Source organism: Gigantopelta aegis, chromosome 9, assembly GCF_016097555.1.
Source record: "Gigantopelta aegis isolate Gae_Host chromosome 9, Gae_host_genome, whole genome shotgun sequence".
NCBI classification, from domain to species: Eukaryota; Metazoa; Mollusca; class Gastropoda; order Neomphalida; family Peltospiridae; genus Gigantopelta; species Gigantopelta aegis.
Window position 1 is genome coordinate 13,272,253 of NC_054707.1, and position 21,890 is coordinate 13,294,142.

At 41.4% G+C, this 21,890-nt stretch overlaps 1 long non-coding RNA gene across 1 annotated transcript; it reads right to left on the minus strand.

Moving 5' to 3' along the window:
• Nucleotides 1-3,063: 3,063 nt before the first annotated feature.
• On the minus strand, nt 3,064-8,315 carry LOC121380785. The gene is made up of 3 exons (XR_005959005.1): nt 5,760-8,315; nt 3,976-4,145; nt 3,064-3,171 (listed from the first exon to the last, which is right to left on the minus strand). It is a non-coding gene; the product is annotated as an uncharacterized LOC121380785 (long non-coding RNA).
• Between the last annotated feature and the right edge of the window lie 13,575 nt (nt 8,316-21,890).

Genomic DNA, 21,890 nt, shown 5'->3' on the forward strand with positions numbered 1-21,890 from the left:
ACTCACCGACGGGGATCGATCCTATATCGATCGCGCATCAGCCGAAGGCTTTTCACTCGGCTACGTTCCACCTGCATATGGGCTCTGAAGCCAATTTTGTTTTATATAATGAAAACACAAAGTTCTATTGACGGGATTCGAACCTACAGCATCGGTGGTAGCCTTGGCGACTTAGTTGTTTAGCCATCAGGTACGACCATCCGACACAGACACATTTCAAAGCAGTTTGCATTGTGCGTGGTTTGGGGGGTGGGGGTGGGGTGGTGGGTGGCGGGGCTTTGAGGGCGTGAAAATCTCGTTCCTACCAGTGCACCAGAACTGGAAAAAAAGCCGTGGTGTGTGCTTTCCTGTCTGTATGAAAGTGCATATAAAAGGTCCCTTTCTGCGTTAGGAACAATGTAGCGGGTTTCCTCTGATGACTACGTGTCAGAATTACCAAATGCTTGAAACCCAATAGCTGATGATTAATGAATCAATGTGCTCTAGTGGTGTCGTTAAACAAAACAAACTTAACTGAAGACTATGGGTCAGAATTACCAAATGTTTGAAATCTAATTGCTGATTTTTAATTAAGCAATGTGCTCCAGTGGTGTCGTTAAACAAAACAAACTTGTGGGGGCGTGAAACGCTGAAAATTGGCGCACCAAAACTTCAGTCATATGGTTATCGATAGCAGTGTTCACACTGCACCCGCACCGCATCGAAAACGGCACACATGGAAAACGAGCCTCGCTAGTTTGTACTCCGAAATCTGCTCTGGAAAGACTCTTTAATTGAGGTTAAAGTTTGTTTTGTTTAACGATACCATTGGAGAACATTGATTAATTAATCATCGGCTATTGGATGTCAAACATTTGGTAATTCTAACTCGAAGTCACCAGAGAAACCCCGCTACACCTTTTTCTAATGCAGCAAGAGATTTTTTATATGCACATTCCCACAGACAGGAAAGCACATATCATGGCCTTTGTCCAGTTGTGGTGCACTGGTTGGAACGAGAGAAAAAAACCTAATCTGCTGAATGGATCCCCCGAGATGGTTCGTTCCTGTGACGCAAGCACTCAAGCGAGCATTCAACCGACTGAATTAAAGCCCGCCCCCTTTAATTGAGGTATGCTTGTCTGATTTTCTGACTTGAAACAAATTCTCTCTAAGATTTTATTATTTTTATACTCACGTCAATTTATAAAGTTAAAAAGGTTTGTTTGTTTAATGACACCATTATTGATTTATTCATCATCGGCTATTGGATGTCAAACATTTGGTAATTTGGACATATAGTCTTTGAAATGAAACACGTTACATTAGGGATCTTTTTTATGCACCATGCCACAGGCAGGATAGCACATACCACAGCTTTTGATATATCAATCGTAGTGCACTACGACGAGAAATAGTTCAATGGACCCACCAACGGGGATAGATCCCAGACTGACCGCGCATCAGGTGGACGCTTTACCACTGGGTTATGTCCCGCCCGTCAATTTATAATTAAAAGTTATGTCTTTACATCTATGTCATGCAGACAACATCGTAGTTTCTTACGAAAAAGTCAAAAAGATAAACCATAAAGTACCAACACTAAAAGGAGTGCTACCACTAGGTTATGTCACACTCGTTAGAAATAAACGTTTCTCACGAAATAACGCATGTTACTTGATTTCCAGTGTTTAAATAAGGATTGTATGTTATTTCTTTTACGTTCATCGGGGTATAAACGAAAAAAACATCATCCGCAAACTTTGTTCATAGAAATAACAATTTCAGTTTACAAAAACACGAATTTCATTCTCAACAGATTGGTTATCACGACATAGGATACACTCGTTGAACACCACATTGATTTCGCCAAGGCACTCATATGTCGGCAAGTTTCATATCTTGCTTCATACTTGCTCGTCGACATTTTTTTCATTTCAATTTATTTTTGTGCTTATATCCAATTAAGGTTCAAGCACGCTGTCCTGGGCACATACCTCAGCTATCTGGGTTGTCTGTCCAGGACAGTGGGTTAGTTGTTAGTTGGTTAGTGGTCAGTGAGAGAGAAGAGGGTGTAGTGGTCTTACACCTACCCATTGAGTCGTTAAAACTCGCTCTGAGTGGGAGCCGGTACCGGGATGCGAACCCTGTACTTACCAGCCATATGTCCGATGGCTTATAACAACGACACCACCGAGGCTGGCACTCGTCGACATTATTGCCTCTATTTTTTGAAGAATTAAATAACAAAACCTAGATGTGAAACGTTGCCGCATTCACAATATTTGTTAATGTTGTTAATGGATTGTGCAAAATAAGGTTAAGTTTTCTTTATTAGTTTACTATAAATAAATAAATAAATATGTGTTACTTTATGGGAGGACTAGATAAAAATCAGTGCGTTCATTTTAATTTCAGTTTCTCAAACATCTAATGAGTGATCGTTTTCACTGAGTTTTTTTTAGTAAAGATAACGATAACCCATTTGGGTTTTTCCATTCCAACCAGTGTACATGACTAGTATATCAAAGAACATGGATTCCGTCTGTCAGAAAGTGCATATACATCTGAATGACAAAACCGCATTCCTTGATTAAAATCGTATCTCTGGTTAAAACACAACACACATCAAGCTACTATACAAGTTCCCACCACGTGCATAGACCTATGCAACTCTGTAACAAGCAGCCCGTGAGTGTTGTTTAAAGTTAGCATTACTATGATAAGCCATCGTCGAAAGTACGTTTTAGGCAAAGTCGTGATTGCTTCCATGATCCACTATCAGGTTTTTCTCCTTAGGATGACTGCCATTCTACTAGGAAGGGGTAGTCTATATGACTATAGCGTGTTTCTTCTCTAAATATATTGTCCACGTCTAACAAATACCATAAAATGTTAGACAGCCGTGGATAAAACCAATGTGCTGAGGTGTCGTATTCATTTTATATCAATTTAACAAATACGATGATAATAGTGTTCACATGCATGTTCATAACACATTTGATATGCTCCAACAGCCAAATCTCAACTTTGTAAATAATCCTGAAAATAGTTTATTTACTACAAAAAACCACAATATGGCAATAATAATCATAAACTTTATTGATTAACATATTATGCAATATGACATAAAACAAACATAAATCCAGATCCTTCAACAGAGCACATCTTCCATAGTCCACCCTCGTCCATCTGCAAAACAAGAAAATAATATACATTAATTTGCTTACAAGGTTGACCATTTAAAGGAACAGACCGTAGTTTTTAAACACTAAGGCATATTTTTCACTATTAGAGCCGTTTATGATCACTGAATTTTTTTTAAATATTTTTAAAACCGCACGTGGTTCTGAGAAGTAACAGTTATGGAGTCGATTTTAGTCTATTTTTAACGGTATTTCATCGTTTCAACTTCACAGACTCTTGTTTCACTATCTTGTAACGTTATCCAAATGCGTTACAGGTTTGTATTTTAACCAGACTTAGTGTCCATTTTTACGGGCAGAAACTAGTGTCTGGACCTTTAATAGAAAATACAAGTGAAAAATGATAGTCCGTATATCTGTTGAGTTTCTCTTCTAGTGAGATAGTAATACATGACTGCCATGCCAACTGTTCCTTATTTTAAGAGGATGGCGCGGAAAGACGACTGAATAGCAAGCAGGTCAATAGAGTATATTTATGGTGGAGGATTAGTGTTGTGAAACAAAAGCTTGTGGTGCAGTTGCGTATTATCCTTTGCACTTTTCTGCGGGCTGAAGATCACAACTGGGGTTTATTCTTGATTAAATACGCCTGTCATGTAACGAGAACTGTGCATTTTGCAACGCCAAACAATAAAATATTATGCACCGGAATAAAATAACAATACACGTGTAAGCTATGTTTTCAAACTTTGTCAGGCTACCAAACAGATCAATCTATAAGATAATAAAACTTTTTAAAACTTGTTTTCAGTGTCAGTGAAGATTGCAAGACTACGACTGCAATACATACCTGATGTCGTGATCATTACTTCCCACCCAGACCTGCCAATCCCAGTCCGAACCCTCCTCCCAGACTGCTACTGGAGCTCTTGTGGTGGACACTGGTACTGCTGCTGTGGTGTGAGTGACAGCAACATTTACTGCCGCAGTGATGGGCGTTGTTCACCGCAACCTGGCACACTGCAACAAACAAAAACTAATAGTTCAGGGAAAGAAAGAAAGAAATGTTTTATTTAACGACGCACTCAACACATTTTATTTACGGTTATATGGCGTCAGACATATGGTTAAGGACCACACAGATTTTGAGAGGAAACCCGCTGTCGCCACTACATGGGCTACTCTTTCCGATTAGCAGCAAGGGATCTTTTATTTGCGCTTCCCACAGGCAGGATAGCACAAACCATGGCCTTTGTTGAACCAATTATGGATCACTGGTCGGTGCAAGTGGTTTACACCTACCCATTGAGCCTTGCTGAGCACTCACTCAGGGTTTGGAGTCGGTATCTGGATTAAAAATCCTATGCTTCGACTGGGATCCGAACCCAGTACCTACCAGCCTGTAGACCGATGGCCTACCACGACGCGACCGAGGCCGGTTAGTTCAGGGAAAGAATATAAAAGGTTTTCAAGGTGGTACGAAAACTAATGGGGAAAAAAAGTCCGTTTTATTTTAACAGCGACCGTCGTGTCTAGCTACAGAAGATCATATAGTGTTTGGTCTCTTTGATAATAGATACGGTCAGTCTAGGATCGATCCCCGTCGGTGGGCCCATTGGACTGTTTCTCGCCCCAGCTAGTGCACCACGACTGGTATATCAAAGGCCGTGGTATGTGCTATCTTGTCTGTGGGACGGTGGATATAAAATATTCAATGCTACTAATGGGAAAATGTAGCAGCTTTCCTCTCTAAAACTATACATGGATATCAAAATTACCACATGTTTGACATCCAAATAGCCGATGATTAATAAACCAATGTTCTTTATTGGTGTCGTTAAAGAAAACAAACTTTAACGTTTTTAACAATTATATTACAATAGGATAGGTATCACTCTGATTTTATTATTTACCATTTACGTATAAATATTTAGATACTCTATAAATAATGCAGCAAATATATATATATATATATATATATATATATATATATATATATATATATATATATATATATATATATAGTAAAGTACACTTATAACGAGCATGCTTAGAACGAAGTGGCGGGGCGTAGCCCAGTGGTACAGCGCTCGCTTGATGCGTGGTCGGTTTGATGCGTGGTCGGTCAGTGGGCCCATTGGGCTATTTCTTGCTCCAGCCAGTGCACCACGACTGGTACAAAGCCGTGGTATGTGCTATCATGTCTATGGGATGGTGCATATAAAAGATCCCTTGCTGCCAATCGAAAAGAGTAGCCCATGAAGTGGCGACAGCGGGTTTCCTGCTTCAATATCTGTGTAGTCCTTAACCATATGTCTGACGCCATATAACCGTAAATACAATGTGTTGAGTGCGTCGTTAAATAAAACATTTCTTTCTTTCTTTGCTTAGAACGAACTACTGCATAGAACGAACTGATCGTAAAGTCCAGTTTTATCTCCTAATACATTACTAACCAACTTGTACAAATGTGTACAACGAACTACTGCTATAACGAACTAACTACCATGGTCCCTTCCGGTTCGTTATAAGAGTACTTTACTGCTTTACTGTATATATATTGATGAAAGTAGTAGTTTATTAAATGTACTAGTAAACACTGTAAAACGTTACACAGAAAGACAAAACACTTACTCAGAACGACAACGAGGAGAACAATGGCGAATTTCATCATTTTGGATAGAGGTTTGTTTTTCTTTATCAGATTTCCTATAGAGGTATGAGTGCTGGTTGTGTTGTGACTTCACCACATCACAGGTAGGTATTTATACAGCCCGAAGAGTGGACATCACTGGTTTGCGGTGAATAGAACAGCAGGTGGGTCGTTTGATGTTGATTCCAGACCGCTAATTACAGGTGAAAGCACCACGTGACACTGTGATGTGTTAAAATAAACATGGCATATCTGAGTTGGTCATGTGACGATCACACCAAATCCTCTTAGACCAAGCTTGAGCCAAAACAAACAATAACGATTAAAACCTGTTGGACACAGATAGGATTTTTGATTCCTATAGTTTTGTTTTCATTTCTAACAGTTATCAATGGAATCAAGCAGTAACCATTTATGTTTTGTTGGTGTTTGTGCCAATGCGTGTTACCATGGCACCAATAAACAATACAGACATGACGTATTCACGGCAAAAGCTTTTGATGTCAAACGTTTGTCATTTTCAGATCATTGGAAAGTAAATTTTATAAACTGTTCTGACTATCTGCTGTTAAATTCTGTTCCATCTTTCCTCTCTTTTTTTTCTTTTTCTTGGATTAAGACTTTGAAAACGTCAACACCTAAACGGACATTACAGGTTGTTCTATTTGTTTTGTCTTTGTCAAGCAATGCTAAATCATTATTTTATTTATTTTTTTGGAATGGGTCCGACCTGGATTCACTTCAAGTAAAAACTATTAGCGATTAGATAAAACTTAATTTTAAAATCGAACTTCTAAAATATAAAGACGAAATCAGAAGTCTAAATTGTGGATTTTAAACTATTCTGTGTCAAAATAGAACGAACTGGAATGGGTCCGACATGGATTCACTTCATGTAAAAACTACTAGAGATTAGATAAAACTTAATTTTAATATCAAACTTCTAAACTATAAAGACGAAATAAGTAGTCTAAATTGTGGATTTTAAACTAGTGTGTGAACAACGAACAAATTAAGAATGATGAGTTATTATTATCGTGTTAATCTATGATTGTTTCCTGTTGTCGACTTTTTTTTATCTAAACGTTCTTTGCTTGTCAATAGATTAAACAGGCGCGTGTGCAGGGATTTTAGCAGGGTGGGGAGGGGGTAGGGAATCAAGAATATGGCGACCGAAGTTTATAGGGAGTCAAGTCATACTATCCACTAAAATATACTGATAAAAAATAACATTTGTTTGAGCAAGGAAGGGATTCAACACCCGACTACACACCACACACACACACACACACACACACACACACACACACACACACACACACACACACGCGCGCCTGGGTTTAATGGTTTCTGCCATTGTGTACTCACTAAGATTATGTGAATTGAACAGCGCTGGGTTATTCCTGGTAATTCCTAGTAAAACTGTGACAACATTGCCTGAACGACAGCGTCACCTGTGAATCGTTACTTGATGTAGGTAAGGTCATTTTTAATGCATAAACCTTTTCCATAATAGCAACAAAAACAACAAAATTCCTACAATGTGTATAATTTTTCAACCAGTGCTCCGGCAAAACTCATTTTGGTTTAAATTATACGTTTGCGACAGTAACAAAACTGTGAAAATATCAAAAAAAACGTATACAAAATGAAAAGGTTTGTTTTTCAATTGTTTACTAATCTAAAAAAAATAAAATATTTTGATAATAATTAATAGAACAGGCCTTTGAAAACGGCGAGAAGGATCTAATTGTGTAGAACCCATTTTTCGTTCGTTCATTAAATTTAAGACATTATTTACATGGTCAAGACAGGTTTTGCCAATACTATAATATTATATCAAGATTCTGAGAAAAATAAAGAAAAATATTTATGCAAACACAAATTTAAATAATTAAATTTGTGTTTGCGTTACCCATAAATAATTTGTCATTATTCTCTTGACTCTTGATATAATATTATAGTAATTGGACGTTAGTTTTGGTGTTTCTTAATTTTAGTACTTTCTTTGTGTTTTTCGTGTGTTGTTGCTATAGTTTTTTTAATTATTTTGCGGGGATGGGTCAGTGGTCATGTTTTAGCACAAATGTGATAATGTTACCACGTCTTGGTGTTTTACCCTCCATAACCGGTGTTCCACTACTGCTGTATCAAAAGCCGTGGTACCTGTTGTTCTGTCTATAGAAGCATACATATAAAAGATCTCTTGCTGCTAATTGAAAAAAGTAGCGGTTCTGCGTATCAGAATTAACAAATATTTGACATCCAGTAACCAATGGTTAGTTAATCAATGTACTCCATGGTGTCGTTAAACAAAACAAAGTTTAACTTTCTTCTTAATAAAATACATTTGGAAACAGTTTTTTTATTTGTGAGTCTTCAGTTACCTAGAATATAGACCTTTCTTTTTGTTATCTATATTAGCTTAATTCCTTCTTGTTTGTCTTCTTTAAATTAAAGGGACATTCCAGAGTTTGCTGCAATTTTAAAGATTTTATCGACTAAAAGAGACTTTTTAACGATTGTAATTACATACCAAATATATTTTCCTGCATAACATATTAGTGGCTGTATATTAAACGTGTTTCTGATCGTTCTAATATTTGTACTAGTGTAAATTTCATTTTATTCCCTGCAATATTTGTTTTTCGTACGAACGAAATTATTTGAAGACAAAATCCAATTTGAACTTCTTAGAAATATTAAGACGATCAGAAACACATTGAATATATAAACACTGATATTCTAAACAAGGAAATATGTTTACTATGCATGTTTAATCGAAAAATATTTTATTAGTCCGAAACATTTTTACAATGCAGCAAACTCAGAAATGTCCTTTAAATCCAAGGAGATATTAGAATGAGTAAATTGAATCAAATACCAATTGAAAAATTTAATAAACATTATCATCAACTGACTTCTTTAAACTTTTGAATTATGATGAAGGTAACATTAATAAGAACAACACGATATAAAATGACTACACATTGTTCTTTCTGTGAAAATGGAAGTCAAGTGGATATCCGGACAATCCAGATTACAGGGTAAATCTAGTTTTAGGGGCCGTTCGGATTCTTTCAATATCATTAGGTCTTATGCAAGGGGAAGTAATCTTGTCAATGTTATTCTTTTTGCTCATAAAAGACTATAATGATAGCTGAAAACTGTGAGAGTTACGAACTATACATGTTGAACATTTTTCTTCTGTTATATGCAATCGTTACTGTTCTTGTTTCAGAAAATTAAGTATCATAAATACTGGTTGCTCTTAATAAAATATTGTAACAACATGTTACACCATACTCCTCTTTGTGTTACTGCGTAAATCACGTTGTAAATTAAATTCGAGTTATCATGTTAGGAAATTATTTATTATATGAAAACGGTTTTGCTTATGCATGTGAATGTCAATATGTTTCAGATTTAAAAAAACAAAACAAAAAACCCAGACCCCCCCCCTTCCCCCCCACCCCCCACAACGGAAAACCCCCAGATTAACGTTTCTCTGTCATGTTAAACAGTGTATTTAAAACACTTTCATACATAAAAAAACCCCAACCCCAAAACATTCAAGTTTTACTTAAACAATTCTCCAAAATGTATAACACTGTTGATATTTTTATCTTCAGCCATATTTACATAATCTGAATAACAAAACCGTAATCCATGATCAAGGCCCTATCTCTGCACAATCGAGAGTCGAATAGGTATTTAGCAACATAGTGGTTAATTCCATCTATCTACATCTAGTGCCTCGTCTATAGGAGGGCAGCCACTTCCGAAGAGTTCTGTGATAGAGGAGATATTTAAGATGAGTTTCATTTTATATTTGTTCTCTATGTTGCTACAGCAAAACGTCGATCATTAGAATAAATGTATCCCCTAGCAAACATTATAGTTATGTACCTGTTCAATAATTTATATTTATTGTTATCTAATTTGATATTGCAAATTGGTTTGATAAATTCTATAGAGTTCACGATTTGGTTTAACATTTCGCATTGTATGTTATATGTTCTTATGTGCCGTAAGGCATACGGAAATAATGTGAACTGAACTGAATTTGTTTATTATTAAACACACAAATTCATATTTCTTACATCCCTTGCCCTCCATAAAACGTTTTGTAACGCCCAAATTATAAATCCGAAATTACGTACGTAACTTTCCTTAACACCACTACCACGACTTTCGTCGTAACACCTTACCTGTACGTTTCCTAATTAGAACTTTATAATTATATCCACTGTGCAAAACAGTACCCGGTATGCATATTAGATACAATAATGTAATCCCCGATTGGCGTGTTTCCAATACGATACCGTAGTTCAATATACATACTATTTTCAGAAAAAAATATATTAAAAAAAAAAAAAAAAAAAAGATGTACGGACGAACGAATGAACAAACGAACGAATATGTAAATGAAAAATCTAATAATTAAAATGCCAAATATTTATACAAATATTCTGAATTGTCCACGATTGATGGCTCAGACGTGACCATGGATCAAATGACAACAAAGGAGTCCAAGCTTGTTTCCCCCACACAGATGCCATAGAAACACCACCTACCAATGCATTGGTGTTAACATGCTGAGTTAGCCGCAGGATTCGAGACGCATCTTCGTGATTTCTTCTTACAAACAAGGTACCATATTTTTATTTGCCGCTGTGAGCGAGGTTTCGAGTTTCCGTGTGAAGGGTGCATCAAACGGTGATCACATCAGGGTTGCTGCTACAAAGCAGGTTTTGTGTTACCAGTCTATAAATTGTTTCGATTGTAATGTTGCACCTTATTTTCACTATTGACGCAGAAAATCATGAACGTCATATTTGGATTCCAGTTGGCGGTGGCAGTTCTTGGTGAGTACACGGCTTGTTTTGTCTAAGTCTTTTTTGCTAATGTTACATTTAATTCCTATTAAGTATTGTTTTTCTTTTCATACTCATGAGAACAAACCCAAACCCCAGGAAATGTCATAGAAATTCATCTAGAATCCCCGAAAAAATAGAGAAGTCTTAACATTTCTGTTACACCATGTGCATGCACACATTCCACCTTATGAACTTTTGCGGAAGGAAACAAAGAAAGAAATGTTTTATTTAACGACGCACTCAACTCATTTTATTTACTGTTATATGGTGTCAGACATATCGTTAAGGACCACACAGATTTTGAGAGGAAACCCGCTGTCGCCACTACATGGGCTACTCTTTCCGATTAGCAGAAAGGGATCTTTCATTTGCGCTTCCCACAGGCAGGATAGCACAAACCATGGCCTTTGTTGAACCAGTTATGGATCACTGGTCGGTGCAAGTGGTTTACACCTACCCATTAAACCTTGCGGAGCACTCACTCAGGGTTTGGAGTCGGTATCTGGATTAAAAATCCCATGCCTCGACTGAGATCCGAACCAAGTACCTACCAGCCTGTAGACCGATGGCCTAACCACGACGCCACCGAGGCCGGTTTTTTGCGGAAGGAGTGAGCCAGGGTGCTGCCTCTGTATGATTTTCTCTTTAGTCTTTCAATCAAACTCGCAATTGCATCAAAAGACAAGCTGAAATATCAAGGTTTTGGACCTCAGATTGGAAGACCAGACTCCAACCCATTCCATCCATCCATCCATCCATCCATCAGCAGTGATAGTAATTGGTTGCACTGTAGGCTAGCCACGATTAACGCCATTGTATTTGCAATGTTATCACGGGTAGTTCACTTAAAGGACGTACAACCGGCCTCGGTGGCACGGTGGTTAAGTCATCGGACTACAGACTGATAGGTGCAGGGTTCGCAGCCCGACACCGGCTCCAACCCAGAGCGAGTTCTTAAGGGCTCAATGGGTAGGTGTAAGGCCATTACATCCTCTTCTCTCACACTAACCACTAACCAACTAATAACTAACCCACTGTCCTGGACAGACAGGCCAGACAGCTGAAGTGTGTGCCCAGGACAGCGTGTATGAGCCTTAATTGGATATATGCACGAAAATAAGTTGAAAATGAAATGAAAAAAGAACGTAGCAAGTATTCAACGGACGCTTTGGTGACTTTGTTTTGTTTTGTTTTGTTGATTGTGGTGGGTGGGTTTTTTTTTTTTTTTTTTTTTTTTTTTTTTTTTTTTTTGGGGGGGGGGGGTTGTTGGTTGGTTGGTTGTTGTTTGTTTTTTTGCTTTGTTTTGTTTGTTTTGTTGGTGTCGGTTTTTGCTAATGAATTATCTGTGTTGTGTTTTCTGCAGCAAGCATGATGGCGCTGACGTCGGCGCACTGCGGCAGTAAATGCTGCTGTCACGCGTCGCATCACAGCAAAACCACCGTGACTCAAGCCAGCCATTCCTGGAAATAAAGGCGCGGGGATCGACGTCTTCAAAGATACGGTGATTCTAGTTACTATCTCGTGTCTTTTTCCAATAGAGCTATAGTTTGTTTTGTTTAACCACACAACTAGAACATTGGCAATTAATCTTCTGTTACTGGATGTCAAACATTTGGCCGTTGTGACACGTGGTCAGATGGAATCCACGACGTTTTGTTTTATTAGTTCAGCAAGGTATATTTTATATGCACTACACCTGAAGCAGGACAGCACATACAAAGATATTTGATATGTCAGTTATGGGACATTAGGTGGGACGGGAGAAAACAATCAGAGAATGTGTCCACATAGCAGATTCGATCCTACAACTGTTGTACCTCAGGTGAGCACTCCATCGACCGAGATAGATTCCCAGGCCGCGTTTTCAAACATTTAGAACAGGCCATCATTTGCCTTCTTCTTCAGTTGTGAAATATTCTTCTATTCCTTTAAATCAAAACATCACGAAAAGCCACTTTAGAATTATCATATAATATGTGTACCTTGCGAAAAAATGTTGAAACGTTTTTTAGCTTGTCTTTTGCATCTTGATGCTATGCTGTTTGTGGCAATGCCGTTCTTCGTTTAAATGCATAGTTGCCTATCTGCTGGGGTTGGGTTTTTTTGGTATCTCTTTCTCTCTCCCTGGCCGTTTCTCTTTCCTCACTCTTTCTCTCCCCTTCAGCTGTCTGTCTCACCCTCCATTCTCTCTTTCAGTCCGTCCGTCCGTCCGTCCCTCTCTCTCTCTCTCTCTCTCTCTCTCTCTCTCTCTCTCTCTCTCTCTCTCTCTCTCTCTCTCTCTCTCTCTCCCTTTTGTAATCTATCACTACGTTTTAACAATGGTACTATTTATATATTTATATTATCGTGTTTTTGAAACTGGACAATACCTACCTGTTATTTCCATTTTCAGACGCGGCACTCAAAGGTCTTAAGACAACTAACGGCTAGAGTACTTGGATGAGGGTACAGCAAATATATATGACAAAATAAATAAATAAATACTATAATCTTACTACATACTTTGGGTTTCATTTCTTCATGCGTACCAACATGAAATTGGTGATGTTTGTGGAAAATCATATCCACAGAGATGACTCGACTCCCGAAAATATTTTGAGTATCATTCTAATCTATTAATTTAACTTTATTTTCATGTTATATCCAATTAAGCCACAAGCACGCTATACTGGACACACACCGCGGCTTTCTGGGCTGTTTTTCAAAGTTAAAGATGTTTTTGTTTTGTTTAACGACACCACTAGATTACATTGATTTATTAATCATCGGATACTGGATGTCAAACTTTTGGTAATTTTAAGGTATAGTCTTACAGACGAAACCCGCTAGATTTTTTCCATTAGTAGCAAGGGATCTTTTATATGCGCCATTCCACAGACAGGATAGATGTACCACGGCCTTTAATATACCAGTCGTGGTGCACTAGCTGAAACGAGAAATAGCCCAATGGGCCCACCGATGGGGATCGATCCCAAACCGAGCGTTGTACGAATGGGCTATGCTCAGCATCCTGTCTTTTAAGGGTATAAGAAGCAGTAGTAGTAACTGTTGTCAGCGATCGAAAGTTGTTCCCATTGGGCTATTTCTCGCTCCAGCCAGTGCACCACGACTGGTACATCAAAGGCCGTGGTATGTGGTATCCTGTCTATAGGGTGATGTATATAAAAGACCCCTTGCTGATAATCAAAACGGTTTGTGTTGTCAGTTTGCAGGTTATTGAAGTTGTATTTAAGTTTTTGTTTCTTGTTACTCTCTGACTTACACTTGTCCCGAGACTCAGCTTGCTAGTCACCTAACTGGGAGCAGTGATTGAACATAGGAATAAGGTAGGAAAACTTTCCTTTGTTGAACAAATAGAATATTATTGTTAGTTTTTTTTATATTGTTATTTTACATTATTATTCTCACTTTCTTATTGCTCAAAAGTATCAAACTTATACCTTTAAATATCTAAAACAATTAGTTATCATTATTAATATCAAACTAGTGTTAAAGTATAAAGCAAACGACGTACTATTTATCAGAATATCACAATCCAATCCAATATTTATTTACATGCTCATATACCACGAAGGTTTCAAGCATGTCTGTCCTGGGCATAATCTCTGGCCTTTGCCAGTGACTAAGTCCAGGACAGAAAAGGGTGGGGGATAAGTTTGAAGTGGGCAGATTTTGGAATAAAAATTTAGTTGTGTCCAGCGACTGCGCGGACCGACTAGTAGACACCGAAAATGGGCCGTGTTCTGACTGGCTGAATTTCGATTCCTTCGGGTCTAACTAGAAAAAGCTAAAGTCTACGGAGAATAACTGCTCCTAACATCATGTCCGGACTAAGAATTTAAACCCAAAAATAAGTTTGACTGCTCGGCCAAAAAGGTTTTAAGGTGATTTGAGCAATTGAACGGGCGCCAAAGTAAATTGCGTTGGACTATTTATAAAAAAATAAACATAAAGATTTTGAAGCTCGATCAAAAACGTTTAAAGTCCAACTAAGCCCAAAAAGGAGGATACCTGTCCTAGTTAAGGTTGGTTTTTCGGGGATCTTGGAGCTTTTCGGAGTTGCGGCAGCCGATCTTTCCGCTGGCTTAGAGCCTGTACCACCGTGGAGTAGCCGGGGCCGCAGACTGCTCTGAGCATCTTGTGGAGAGACCTGTTGTCAATCTTCCAGAACAAGACGCACTGTCTGTATGTCTGCTCCCTCCGATGGGTCACGACTACTCCCGGCGTACTTCCGAAGGTCTTCTGATGGATTTCGAAGAAGCTGCCGTCCTCCATGGGCTTCCAGTCGATGTTTGCGTATCCTCCCTGGAGTTTTGCTGGTTGAGAGGTGTCCCCTTGCATGTATGGGTGGAGCTGATGTCGGAGTCCACCCAGGGCCAGGCTCCATTCGTCCTCGTCCTCGTCCTCGTCCTCATTCTCTTCCTCTAGTAGGGGGACGGCTTCAGGCGGCGGCTTGGTCTTTGCTGGTTGGGTGGTCGGTGATGACGCCTTCCTTTTTGGTGCCGCCACCGCAACAAATCCTGGTGACGACTCAACGGGAGCGGTCGTTAGAGTTGACCGCTGCACCGGAGTCGCCAGTTTTGGAGTGGAGGTCCATTTTGGTGGTGTCCTACTGGCCGGCTTGCACATCGCGATGTCCATTACCGAGTAGGGCGGATCCGGGGATGCAGGTGCCGATGGCAGTCGCCTCCTCTCCGGAGAACTCGGTTGGGGCGGCGACGCAGAAGGGACCGCCACTGGCGGTTGAGCCGCCAGCTTTGTCCCCTCCTGAGCCGTCCCCAGCACGGGTTTCTTCCTTCTCCTTCCTCTTCCCGTTCCTCCGGTCCTCTTCTTTGGAGGCGGGTCTCCATATATCAAGGACACGGTCGCCCGTGACCCGGTATAGGTGACCCGAAACTCCAAAAGGGATCCAAAGTTGGCTATCAGTCCCCCCAGGTGGGGGGGTAAATCGAGAGCGCACTGACATACGTCTAGTCTCATCGAGAGTCAACTGGAGAAAAAAAAGCAGAATATCACAAACCGGCTAACTATTTAATTAGTTACGATCATTATAATAAACATTCTCAGTGGCTCCGTTCAGGTCCGCAATAAATCCACTGTCTAAATCTTCATTTCCTTTGTTAATCCGATTCCCAGTCTGGAGCTCGTTGCGGCAAGACGTGTTTGTGCACACTGCACGTGCTTTTGCGGCTCGACTTGGGGATCCTTTACTTTAGTTGTTTTTGTCAACGAAGTGAAGTTTACTACTGGGATGTATGCGGCCATTGGAACTGATTGAACGCCGGAACGCTTCTCGTTTCGACAGTCTGTACCACCAGGTTGGATTCTTTTTTAGCGAGATTCCTTGCCTCCACGTCATTTCTCCGTCTGACTATGTTGACTCGGGTTTTTTCGTGACTCGTATGACGGCCATTCTGCAGAACGCCACGGTTGTTCGTGTTTAGTCTCTACATGTCCGAGCCTGTCCTAGCAGCACTGGAAGACCGCCCCACTCTAAGAAGAAATAGGAAGCGGGGTCGGCCCCTACTACTCTTTTCTAGATGTCACTTTGTTTTATTGTGATACCATCTCGTATCCTCCGGAGTCGGGCCCGTCCGCACCACTATACCAACCCATGACGACTGGACTATACCCTAGTCTGAGTCTCTCTCTCGTTCAGACGGATCCGGCTTCTCAAGATCTGTATTTCAGCACAGCACTACACCTTCAACGTCTATTGACTGTCAATCTAGGGGTTTTGTTGACGGGATGCAACCCATCTCGTCCCTACAAGCTGTGCACCCTAACGGCCTTAACGAGGCCACTCACATGGACATATAGATCGGACTTTAAACTTTTAGACCTTCGTTCAAAGGTTTGTCGAAATTACCTCTTTTTTTAAATATTATTAAATAGTCTGATCCTCTCTTCTTTCTCTTATTTATTTTTGGACTGTCCTTCTAAAATGCTCCAAATTATATAAATATTCGACCGAGCAGTCAATTCTTTTTATTTTTGGCTTGTAACTGTTTTTCTTTTCTTTTTTTTTAAAATTCTATTGACTTTTCTACTAATTGCTATTTTCAAAATTCTGCCCATTTTCAACTCTACACCCTCCCCTCCATCCCGAGGAGGCCACCAATCTTATCTAATTTCGTTTTGACCACCCGATCTAATCTAGCGACCAAATTTAATGAGTAGAATTTTCATTATTAATTATATTAATTAGAGAGGCGCATCAAAATATTAAAGGCCCACTATTTAATTTTTGGATGTAAATTTCAAAATTGTCTGCTTAATTTTTTTCTGTCCCGGGACAAGCCCCTGGCTATCCAGATACAGGCCCCGGGACGGACATGCTCGAAACTCTAGTGGTATATGAGCATGTAAAAATTATTCGCACTCGCGCACTTTGTTAATCCGCGTTTATTTTACCTCAAATAACGTTACTAGCATCCCAATAACCTTCCAAAACCACCTACGATATATCAACCTGACAAAAGAACGCTCAATCAGCTAGAAATACAAAATAGCTACCTCCGTCAAAACCAGCCCGATCGCCGAAACCAAAACAACCAACGCCAGTAATGTATCAGAAATCTATGTACAAACAGAAGTAAGAGCCGAAGCCAGCGAAACAACCGTCTCCCCCAGGTCCCCCTCTCAACCCCCACCTCAACCTTACAAACCAACCGCGCCAACCCTTAAAGTAAGCAAAAAACTATCAAAAACAGATATAAACACCGAAGTCGAATTTGTCAGCCTTAACCCCCACCTCAAAAATACGGAAACTGCCCGGAAGCTCGCGCTTAAGTCTACTAGCCGCCCAGCCCCCACAACCCCCCGTAGCTCAGTTAAAAGAAGAGGCTCCCCCAACCTAAGCCAAGAAATCTGTGTAGACACCGACAGCGACTCTGACAGATGTAGAAACCGACGTCCACCCAGAAATAAAGCTAACCAATAAATTCGAGTCTCTAGACACCTCCGGGAGAAACCACAAAAAGGCAAAAACCGTAGCAGGGAAAGCCCTCAAAGGAATCCGCCAAGTAGTTTTCAATGAAAAAACCCCAACCCTCTACCAGTATATATACTGGCAGCAGACAGCAGGAAACTATAACGCCCAAACCAAAGGGGGAATCCCCGACCTACTTTTCCACACCCAGCTAGCAAACGGGGACACCCTCATTAAAGGATCGGAAGAAGCCCTCAAAACCCTAGGGACAACCTTCCACCTCAAAGCCAACCCAAACTCGGACGAAATAATTACAGTGCAAATAATACCCGTCACGGCAAAATCGGACCCGGATAAACCAACTGGAACACCAAAAGTACTGCCGACAATCAACCAAGAAACCAAATCCGACAGCCAAAAAATCCATAACTCAATAAAAACTAAACTAATGGCAAGCAACCAACCAAAATCCTGCCATAAAAAACTTAATTTCGAAAACCAGACAAACACAGTAAAGCTAACTTTGGCAAACGATAACCAACCAGCCATAACCGCCACTCTACCAGTGGCGAGTCAACAGCCAACAACGGACTCGAAAGAAGCAACCACGTCCGCCGTAATGACAGCTGACAGCTGACAAAAAACATCGCTGGATTTTTCCACACTTCTCCAGCTGTCTATCATGAAGGTGGACGTATCTACCTGCGCTCTCGAGCTGCCCCCCCCCCCCCCCACCTGGGGGGACTGATTGCCAGCTTCGGCTCTATGCTGGAGTTTCGGGTCACGTGCGACCGTGACTTTGGTGTACGGTGACCCGCCTCCACAGAAGAGGAAAGGGGGGACTGGAAGAGGAAGAAGAAGGAAGAAACCGGTGCTGGGGACGGCCCAGGGGGGGACAAAGCTGGCGGCTCAACCGCCAGTGGCGCTCCCTTCTGTGACACCGCCCCCACCGAGTCCTCCGGAGAGGAAGCAACCACTCGTGGTCCCTGCACCCCCGGAACGGCCGTACACCACCCAGGACATCAAGAGGTTCGAGCGGACGAGTGTGCCACCACCAACTTCTACCTCCACCCCAAAGACGACGACTCCGGTGCAGCGGTCAGTAACGACCGCTCCCGTCGAGTCGCCCCATGGACTTGTTGTTCCGGCGGCGAAAAGGAAGGCGACATCACCGACCACCCAACCAGCCAAGACAAAGCCACCGCCGGAATCCCCTCCCCCTGCTGACGACGAATGGACCATTTCCATCAGTGGACTTCGTCGTCACCTCCATCAGTACATGCAGGGGGACACGCTCCAACCACATCTACTTCGGGGAGGATTTCTAAACGCCAACTGGAAACCAATGGAGGACGGCAGCAGTTTTGAGCTCCACTCAAAGATCTTCGGTGGAACCAAGGGAATAGTCGTCACGCACAGAAGGGACCAGACCTACAGGCAGTGCATCCTGTTTTGGGAACTCGACAACAGATCGATCCACAGGATGCTCAAAGCGGTCTGCGGCCCCGACTATTCCCTGATGGTCAAACATCTCCAACAACTTAGGAAACAGCTGCCGTCACTCCGAGACACTCCAAGCTCCCCGAAGTAGACCAACCTTACCTAGGACAGGTATCCTCCTTTTTGGGCCTAGTTGGACTTTAAAACATTTTCGATCGAGTTCAAAATTCTTATGTTTATTTTTTTATAAATAGTCCAACGCACTTTACTTTGGCGCCCGTTCAATTGCTCAAATCACCTTAAAACCTTTTCGGCCGAGCAATCAAACTTATTTTTGGGTTTAAATTATTAGTCCGGACATGATGTTAGGTGCAGGTATTCTCCGTAGACTTAGGTTTTTCTAGTTAGACCCGAAGGAATCGAAATTCAGCCAGTCAGAACACGGCCCATTTTCGGTGTCTACTAGTCGGTCCGCGCAGTCGCTGGACACTACTAAATACTTATTCAAAATTCTGCCCACTTTAAACTCATCCCCCCCCCCCCTTGGCCTGGACTCAGTAACTGGCAAAGGCCAGAGATTGAGCCCAGGACAGGCGTGCATGAAACTTTCGTGGTATATATGCACGTTAAAAGGATTTAATGAATGAATGCTGGATTTTTCGCGCCACTCCCCTAGTGGCACCAGCGATTAAACTATTACAACCCTTTGGCGTCACTTTTCAAGTGACGCCGGTTTGGAAAGTTATAATAACTTCCTAAACAACTAGTAGGCTGTCAGGATTGGACTGAACTGCGGTTGGACACGGTGTGGGGGGGGGGGGGGGGGGGGGGTGGCGGTGATGGGATACCGGGAGTTAGGGCATTCTTTGGGGCTATATGCGTAGGCGGTTCGGCCTTAGGTTTTGAGTAGGGCCGGCCTCCCCTCCCTCCCGACCTCACCTGGTCACACTAATGTTTAAAATATGACTGGCAGCCCCTTTCCTCTTAACCTCCCATGGGCTTAATGAATATTGTTTAAGAATTATTATTAATATTAGACCAGCCCATCTAAATTTGCGCCGAAAATATATTATATTAATAATTTATATAGGATAGGAATGTTGACATGTTTCTTTAAGGGCGTAGCCAAACTTTTTTAACCCCAATTTCCCCCTGTTTTATACTTTTGGCGTTAATTTTCAAAATCCCTGTCCCGAGTCAGACTCCCGATCCTATCGGAGGCCGGACTCGGGATAGGCGTGTTCGAAACCCTAGTGGTATATGGACACGTTAAACAAGTTACTAAGCTAAGCTAAGAAACCAAAACCAGCTGTCTGCGGCGGACCGACTTGCAGACACCTCAAAAACCGGAGCACCCATAAATGAAAAAAGTAAACAAAGAAAACCGATTAGCGCCCAAAGAAACATCGACGTCAAAAAACAAACGAATAAAACAGCGACCAAACTAGGAACCTACTTACCCCCAACGGCAACCGCGATAAAAAGATTAGCCCAAAGAAACATCGACGTCAAAAAACAAACGAATAAAACAGCGACCAAACTAGGAACCTACTTACCCCCAACGGCAACCGCGATAAAAAGATTAGCTTATCTAAAAAAACAGAAGTCCACTAAAGAGTAAACTCACTTCAACCAACTTTCTTAAAAATAAAATACAAAAAACTGGCCAGCACACCAAAAAAACCGTAGCGCCCGCCAACAAAAAACTCAGCAAACCCACTCCACCAACCGCCCCCACCCCCAGCCACCCAAACCGCCCCACTTACCATCTCCTTCTCCAACACCATCCCCCACCCTTCCTCACCCCCAGCACCAAACCCCATCTTCACCCCCTCCCCACATCCTCCAACACCCCTACCCCACCCTACCCCGTCCCCTCAGCCCCTCACCCCCCCCCCCCCCCCCCCCCGCACCCCAAACCACCCAAGAAACCCCCAAAATTCAGGAAAACCCAACCCGCCCGACCACCTCACCAATCACCACCACCACCCGAGATACCCAGAACCCCCAAAACCCCAACCCCGCTACTAAATGGCTAGTCAAACTACACCCCCTCCCAACCCAAGAAACAACTCTAAATCATCTGAAAACCGGTAACCCGCAACTCGATATCACCGACGCCACAACTTGGACTAACGGATATGTGCTTATCACAGCTAAAATCAACAACAACCGATATATCTTCATTCAAAGACGCCGATACCCACTACTCCCGTACGAGATTAAACCATCAAAATGCTATCACTGCCAACAATGGGGCCATGGAGCTAGCAAATGTAAACACCACAAAGAGCAGCCCACTTGCTACAGGTGCGGCCAAAAACATCCCAGAAGCTCCCGCAATTCACCCTGCACTCGGCCCATCCAATGCCCGAACTGCTTAAGTAGACACATGGCCTATGACGACAAATGCCACCACTACCAACGTGCGCTTAGGCAGCTAAACAATAAAAAAGAACAAACAAACCAGCAAAAACATAGTTACCCAACTCCAAAGCCAGTAACAACCAATGCTACCTACGCCGAAAAAGTAAAATCAAATGAACTAACTCAAATAACCGAACTTAAATCAATAATTGAAACGCTAGTAGTCGAAATTAACAACATTAAAAACAAACTTAAAAACGAATAAATCCCAATAAAATTTTTAAAAAAACCTAATCTAATACGGGACCACAATATGGGAGATACGTCTCCACACACCCATACTAATAAAAATAACTCTTTAAGTAAAGGCCTTAGCGTTCTCCAGTGGAACGCCAAAGGCCTCCATTCAATGGGACATGGTGCTAAACTCATTCAACTAATTAGCACCAGTAACAACATGCCAGACATCATCTGCCTACAGGAAACCTGGCTAG